Genomic DNA, 8,268 nt, shown 5'->3' with positions numbered 1-8,268 from the left:
AATTCAACAATATCCTTTGCTCTTAAGGTGAATATAGAGTTATTACATGATGCAAGATTGCTTTTTTTTATCTTGCTCTATTGTCATCGATAACGCAAGTTCTTTCTGGGCTGGAAAAACGATATTTTGTGCTCCATGGTACGACTCCTTCTCTTGTTACAAATCCCAAATTGATGTCTACTTTTTAATTTGTAATGTTTTTGATCTGCATGAGATTGCCTTGAAAGACGCAATGGGGGATTTTTATGAGAAAAAAAGGCTATTTAAAATCTACGTCGACAAAGTACCAATAATTAGAGCATCTAAAAGAAGGAAGAAAAAGAGCTCGACCGACCATCTACTTGCCCATTCAAAAGCTTCTAATGCGACGTTTGTTAGCTATTTGCATTGATTGGCTTAACTGTAATGCTTTCCGCACGAATTATCAACTTATTCGGTGCACCGAGGAAATCATTATTGATCGATTCTCTGGTAAATTTGAATGTTAAATCAATATGTCGAATCTATTCATGGAGTAACGGAAGCACAACACAAAAAAACAGTGATGTCCTACTCAATGCGTCGTTTAAGTGGTGCTTCTTTACACCACAAAAGATCAAATAAATGGTCGCAGTGGTAATATGTCCCCGACACTGGAAAAAAAAAAGTGGTGCTTCTGTTTGCCGATATCACAACAGCGCCTATAGCAAACAGCACCAACGCGTCCGGGATCCAGCGCAGCATCTCCTCATTGCAGGTTCGAGTCCAGATTCAGATGAAAAAAAAAATAGATCCAATAGAACAAACCATTGAAGTCATTCAATGGGCACACTTTTTTGTTTATTTTTGGCACAAGCCCCAAATGCACATGACTTAAAGCAAGTGTAAAGCATAAACCCTAAGTATACAAACCCAAACGCTATTCAAGGGCTTATGCATCAAAACAACAATATCGGTGCAAACAATCATGCTACTTTAATTTGGTAATAGTGGGGCCCTTTTCAACTTTAATTCTGCTTCAATGCGCTCTATAAGGTTATATTACTTTAAAGCATAATTTGATAGTATACTATAGAGCAAAAATAAAGTAAGCATATATAGCTTCGTGGTTACTTGGGAAGTATAAATATGCAGCGGACATTTATCATTTTAATATTGTCAGCGCGGTAGAAAATTAGAAACGATTTCTAACCGAAGTTGAATTCTTCTCGAAATCTATGCGAGATACCTAACTTCGGAAGTGGTGCATTCGAATCGCATCCGGATGCGCCCTACTTTCGAAGTAGGGTATCTCGCAAAGATTCAGAGAAAAATCCAACATCGGTGAATCGCATTTTCTAATGATTGACCGAATTTACAATATTTGTGACCGGGTTGAAGGTAAGCTTGAGAAGATCAGTAAATTGTTTCAATAGATCAAAATGTTTGCGTAAACGCTTATTTAAATTAAAAATTTCTACATATCGTTTTTGTAATGTATTTGAATTGCTTTTGGGTCGGTTCTATCTATAATAAAAATCCTCCTCCATTGATCCACAACTGTGGGATGGACAACGTTTGAAATTTCTATCGAAATCGACACTTTTTCGTTCATAATCGGAAAGTTCAAGGTACAGTCGCTCCACAGTTGTGGATGATAGCACACAGAAATGGATCAGTGTTGGATCGAACGGAGAATAACACTGTTGCAATTACGCAGAACACATTTTACCTACGTCAACCATAAATCTTTGTAGCATCGCAATCAATTATAATATGATCTAGCATAATTTGTCCATCCGTAGGAAATATTGTGCTCTGCAAGATAAATCCACGTAATGCGATTATCTGAAAATGTCGATATACCGTCGCAGTGATAATGAAAATCACCAAATGTTACAGATTTAGCAAATTTGAAAAATTTGTGTCCTTGAAGGACGAAAATATCCAAGCCTACTTGAATTTGGACGTTGCGTTTTAATTGCGCGCATATCTTCTGCGCGTTACCGCCGCCGCTGGATGTGGATTTAGTATAAGCGCCGCAATACAATCTGGACAAACATTTGAAAAGTGCGCAAGAAGTCTTAAGCCTTTTTTCAGAAACGTTGCTGTTGAGCCCTTTCAAGCTTGCCCACGCAAACTAACACCACTATCAGAAAGATTGGTGTAAGCTCTTCCTGATAGTGGTATTGGTGAGCATGATCGAGTTGAATTGGGCTCAACAGCGTCTAGCAAAGCCAATGTTTACCAATGTCGATGTGCCCTTTTGAAATGTTTATCCAGAAAATGTCAACCATAGAGGTCCCCAAGCAAACTGCTACGAACACCAACGCACACACAAGTCGATTTCCTCAGAATGAAAACGTATCGATGTTTGTTTGACGTCATTGAGCTTTCGGTCAACGGCAGGCCAACAGGGAAGTGGTTGTTTTGCAGCAATTCTGTTTATATTTGAATTCTCACAGCAAACAAAAGCAATGTTGTGACAGTTCTCACAGCAAACAAAGAAAATTTTGTCAACATTGCACTACTACGCAGGCAACTGGATTGGTCTATATCGTAAGGGGTCATTCAAATATGACGTCCATCATTTGGGGGAGGGGGGTGGTGGTGTCTATGAAAGTGTGACAGTACGTGTATAAGGTATTGGAAAAAGCGTGACAAAGGGGGTCTAGAAATGCCGAAAAACGATGGACGTCATATTTGAATCTTCCCTAACCAGAACGTATGCTTTCACCAACACACCATAGTTCACATAGAAAATGCTTTTATAGTGTTTTGATCCATAAAATGAGTCGATTTGATCCATAATATGTAAATTTTATGAAAAATAACCCTTATTCGATCCATAACTGTGGGGTGGCTGTCTATTGAAGTAATAGAGTATAAAATTAACTTGACACTTTAAATCAACTTTGATTGTAGTAATACAGTAATGTAAGCTTTATATGTATACCGTTTATATGCATTAATTTTAGCTTGAGTAGCATGTTTACTTTAGATATTTAGTGTTAGATGATTTCAAAGTCTTGCCCATTAAACAAAAAATGGTTCTAATAAAAATGCAAATTTTCGATAGAGTTGTTCGTTACAAGAGTAGAGGATTTTCAGCCAGTCGACGCCGTTGTCAAATGAAACAATTGTGATGTACAAAATAGACTAATCCAGTTGCCTGCGTAGTAGTGCAATGTTGACAAAATTTTCTTTGTTTGCTGTGAGAACTGTCACAACATTGCTTTTGTTTGCTGTGAGAATCCAAGTATAAACAGAATTGCTGAAAAACAACCACTTCCTTGTTGGACTACCGTTGTCCTAAAGCTCAATGACGTCAAACTAACATCGATACGTTTTCATTCTGAGGAAATCGACTTGTGTAAGATTGATTGTGCGTTGGTATTCGTGGCAGTTTGCTTGGGGACCTCTAGGGTAACCAATATATTTTGGACCCCTATATATTTTGGACCCCCTGGGCCATTTTCGTGCAAATTCCCCAGTTTAAATCGAAAGACCAACTCAATTCGCATGCCATTTGGAAAGATAGGGCTGTTCCACACTTGCATCAACCGTTTGTACAAAGAAAATTTGTTTATTTTATCTGAAAATAATTAAATAAAATCGGTTCATCCATGCAACCGTTACAACACGTTACAAACAGAAATTTAAGCCGTCAGAATTTTTTCAAATGTAAACAAAAACTTTTTTCTAATTTCTGGACTAAAAGCGTAGAATTACTTCGGTTTTCCATTGTCAATCGATTGATTAGACTATAGGTGAGCATGTTATACAATCAGTGTCATGGAATTTGTCACCAAACGATTAAAAATGCCGGGGGTCCAAAATATATACTTTGAGGGTCCAAAATGTAGTGGTGTGTCCAAAATAATGAAAAACAATGCTTCACAATTCAATTATTTTCGACGTTTTTTAGATCTTACATGACCGTTTGGGCATTTTTATCTCATAGAGGAAGTTTTTCTCTACATTTTGACATGTTCTTTAACTTGTTTACGCTGTGCAATTAATTAATTGGGACAAAAAATTAAAATCACTTCCTTAGAGGGTCCAAAATACGACCGTTACCCTATTTATGGCAATGCGCATGACCAAAGCTGCAGATGACGTTCGAGGGGACATGGGATTGTGAAGTTGCTTTATTCGTGATGCTTATTATCGTTTTGAATGTTCCGTTGTTTTGACAGATGATTTGTATCTGGGATAAGTAAAAAGAGAAACTACTATATGACTACGACATGAGCCTCTGTACGTGCCATAAATTCTTTTGTTCTTCTGACTTTTACTGTGCGCCGTGTGTTGGTGCTGTCTCGCTCTCTCTCAAGCGGAACTTGAAAACAGGGCGCTTAGCTTAGCTTAGCTTAGACTGACTACACATATCAATGGTTGCTATTCCGTGATTGACCGAAGTCAGTGAAAATGCACAAAGAATCAACTAGAAGTTCGGCTGGGATTGGCCATAATCTTCTTCAGTGTGCATAATTCAGTGCCTCTATTTATACATGGTCAATAACGGCGCTGGCCACGTCCTTGCAGTCAGGTGGGATTGAGGGAAGGAATGTTAGTGTGTAACCTTTGCTATTTGGAGACCGTGTTTGCCTCTGCATCTCCACAAAGGTTACTGGGAAGGATGTTTGTTAATGGGGAGGATCGTTGGGTCAAAGGATTCACTTTGATAAGTGATTAGACCATGATAAATAGTTTTTTGTCAAATATAAATATGCTTTTATGAAAACATAATATTTTCATTTGATATGAACAATTTCTATGTAGAGGAAAATTATGCCGACACTTAAGGTGACGAACCATTCAAAGTTTGTTGAACAAATATCTAAATGTAACATTCCTACAGCTGTCAGGACGAAAGCATGTGTTATTATATTTTACTTATTTGAAAAGAAACAAAAACCCGATTGGCTGGAACATCATAGAACAATCTTATTCTTATGCCGACATTTACAGTGGCGAACCATCCAAAGTTTATTGAATAAAGTGAACCTTTCGCAAGTCTACACTTGTAGTGTAGAACCATTCAAAGTTTTTTCTTATAGATACAAAAATAAAGATAAAAAGAAAGGGGTGTTTTGAAAATAAAAAAAATGTTAAACATAAATAATTCATGAATTAGAGTTTATGTCGACACTCACAGTGACGAACTATTCATAGTTTGTTGAAAAATCATATTTACGTCCTACCGTTGTATCGATTAAACGTGCAGTCATACCTATTTTATACATTAGAAATAGTAGCATGAAACGAGCTCACCAATTGATCCGTCATCCTTGACTGAGCAGCAACAATCCACATTCAGCTTAACTCGTTTGCTCGACTATATAAAAGCACTCAGAGAAAATAAGCGCACGACCCGAGAGGGAAAACAACTGACGACTGCTCGGGCTTTCTTGACGCACTGCCAAGGAGCAATCGACAAGGTCGAAAGATCAAACAGAACTAACCGATCGCGGAACTTTTTCACTTCACTCGACCGACGCCCGACATGTTTGATCCTGCCCTCGTCACTCGCTCCCGCAGAAGCAAGCGTCAAGGTCGGAAGATCAAACAGAACTCTGAAGCACTCAAGAGTGTATACTAACGAAAAACAAACATGACAGACTCACGAATGGGTTTCTCAAGCGGAACTTGAAAACAGGGCGCACAGTAAAAGTCAAACGTTTTATGGCACGCAGAGGCTCATTGGCTTCAAACCCGCTATGATAAAACGATCTGAGCACTTTCCTCTATAGGCTTGACGCTTGAGATATATACGCTACCATTGCTACACATACGAATAAAACAATCGTTGTTTGATGGGCTTTATACGAACTATAATGGGCAACTGCTGCTCTGGCAGCAATAAGGTCCTAAAAGTTTTTTGACGTAGAACTACGTCTTTCTTCTCTATACAGGAGTGAAATTGGAATTTCAAAACCAAGAGCGTTACGTTGGCATGAAATATTTTAAACGTTTATAACTTTTCGCTGGCTTAACGAAATTTCTTGATTAGCACCTCAATCGAAAGACAAGACATCAAAGCTTCATGTCGTTTACTTACTGAATCCCAAATACCTGTTCAAATAGTTTAATAACTGTTTTAAAAGAGAACATTGATTTCAAGCAAATCTATAAATAGGGGTGGCTAGAGAAAATTTGACGTCATTTGCTTTTCACTCTCCGATTGGCTCGCATCTCAGCAAGCGACAGATCGGCTGACCGGGCGTGCTTCTCAGGCACAGACATCGATAGCGAAGGACGCCCCCGTTTGTCTTGCTTCGTTCAAATCAAAACTGTTGAGCGAGCGAGAGAAGATGCCGTCCGAAGCTAAAGCCATCACTGCTGCCACCGCCAAGAAGAAGAAGAGGAAGCAGTCCGCAGGAGAATTTGCGGTCGAACTGTGAACACGGTCGGGCGAGCCATTCTCGCTTTGTGGTTCACCGCTTGTTTGCGTTCACCCAGCCATCGTCATCGCCGCCGCAAATTTCATCGGCCAAGGAGATGTTGACCCGCGCTTCAAGATTTCGACTCGTGATAAAATCAGCATTGGTGATCAAGAAGCAATCCCGTTAGGAACAAATACCAGAAGCCCCCTGAGTAGCTGGTCCGAAGAGCTGCTAATCGAGCGTCGGACTAATGTAATCGCTCTAGATTTCAAGAGTGAGCAACGTTTCCAGCAACGAAACATTCAGCTGGTTCGTCGTATAAGCAAATTACTTGCTCAAATTTAGCTAACAAAGCCATCGGCCCTTTTCAGGGCCATAAAATTTGTGAAAAAGAGTTAAAAGAAAAATATTTCCGACTTTATTTACGTTTTCTTATATTCCTAAATAAATTTCACAGCTTCATACAAAATTTCATTTGTCATGAATAATTTATGACTCAACAATTTGAGATTGTACTCGCTGACGCTGCTGCAATGCCGTCGGGGTGAGTGCTCAACATTTCACAACGATTGTAAAATAGAGTGGCATTTCCAACAGCGCCTTTTATGTTCCATATTTTATGGGAACACTTTGATTAGGAAAATTATCACATGTAACAAAATTGCGACATATTTAGAATGCTTTTGAAAAGACATTCTCATTGAACAATTGTAATAATTTTGGCACCCATGGATCAGAAATTTACCTTCATAATAAAGAAAACTATTGATTATCAATAGCTCGTATTGAATATTTAGGGAATGTCAATCATTCCAACAATTCATGTTCGACCAAATTCTCACGTATTAGCATTCTCCGCAATTTTCAAGTAATTCCAAGCCCAACACATTATTGGCACATACCCATTTCCCAGATTGGTCGATCAGAAAGCGAAGAGCACAAAAGGGAGGAGCATCATCTGCTATTCTAAGGTTATAAAACATGCTGCCTTCGTCGACTTCAGTTTCATTCCATTTCAGCTTTCGAGCTGGTAAGAGCTCCTCCGAACTTGCTTAGCGAGAAGTACCTCGCTTCTAGAATCCTGCTGAGCTGTTAATCCAGAATCTGGTTTGTGAAATCGCTCAAGATTTCAAGATTGAGCTACGTTTCCAGATTTCAACTAAATCCCTGTGATCCGCTACCCTGTTGCTGTTGTGCACCCATGAAATATTCAGCTGGTTTGTCGAATTAACAGAGAACTTATTCACTTCTTCTTCTTCTTCTTCTTCTTCTTGGCATTAACGTCCTCACTGGGACAGAGCCTGCTTCTCAACTTATGAGTTCTTATGAGCACTTCCACAGTTATTAACTGAGAGCTTTCTTTGCCAAAGTTTCCATTTTTGCATTCGTATATCGTGTGGCAGGTACGAATATACTCTATGCCCAGGGAAGTCAAGAAAATTTCCATTACGAAAAGATCCTGGACCGACCGGGAATCGAACCCAGACACCTTCAGCATGGCTTTGCTTTGTAGCCGCGGACTCTAACCATTCGGCTAAGGAAGGTCCCAACTTATTCACATGCATTTGCAACTTTTTCGATTTTCCATACAAAATGACCAACATTGGTAAGTTAGATCTCAGTTATTTATGGACCGATTCGAATTGAACTTTTACAGAGCATCAGATAGGGTAACCAATATATTTTGGACCCCTATATATTTTGGACCCCCTAGGCCATTTTCGTGCAAATTCCCCAGTTTAAATCGAAAGACCAACTCAATTCGCATGCCATTTGGAAAGATAGGGCTGTTCCACACTTGCATCAACCGTTTGTACAAAGAAAATTTGTTTATTTTATCTGAAAATAATTAAATAAAATCGGTTCATCCATGCAACCGTTACAACACGTTACAAACAGAAATTTAAGCCGTCAGAATTTT

This window comes from Aedes aegypti, chromosome 2 (genome assembly GCF_002204515.2).
Source record: "Aedes aegypti strain LVP_AGWG chromosome 2, AaegL5.0 Primary Assembly, whole genome shotgun sequence".
Taxonomy (NCBI): Eukaryota; Metazoa; Arthropoda; class Insecta; order Diptera; family Culicidae; genus Aedes; species Aedes aegypti.
This window is presented reverse-complemented; position numbering follows the sequence as displayed.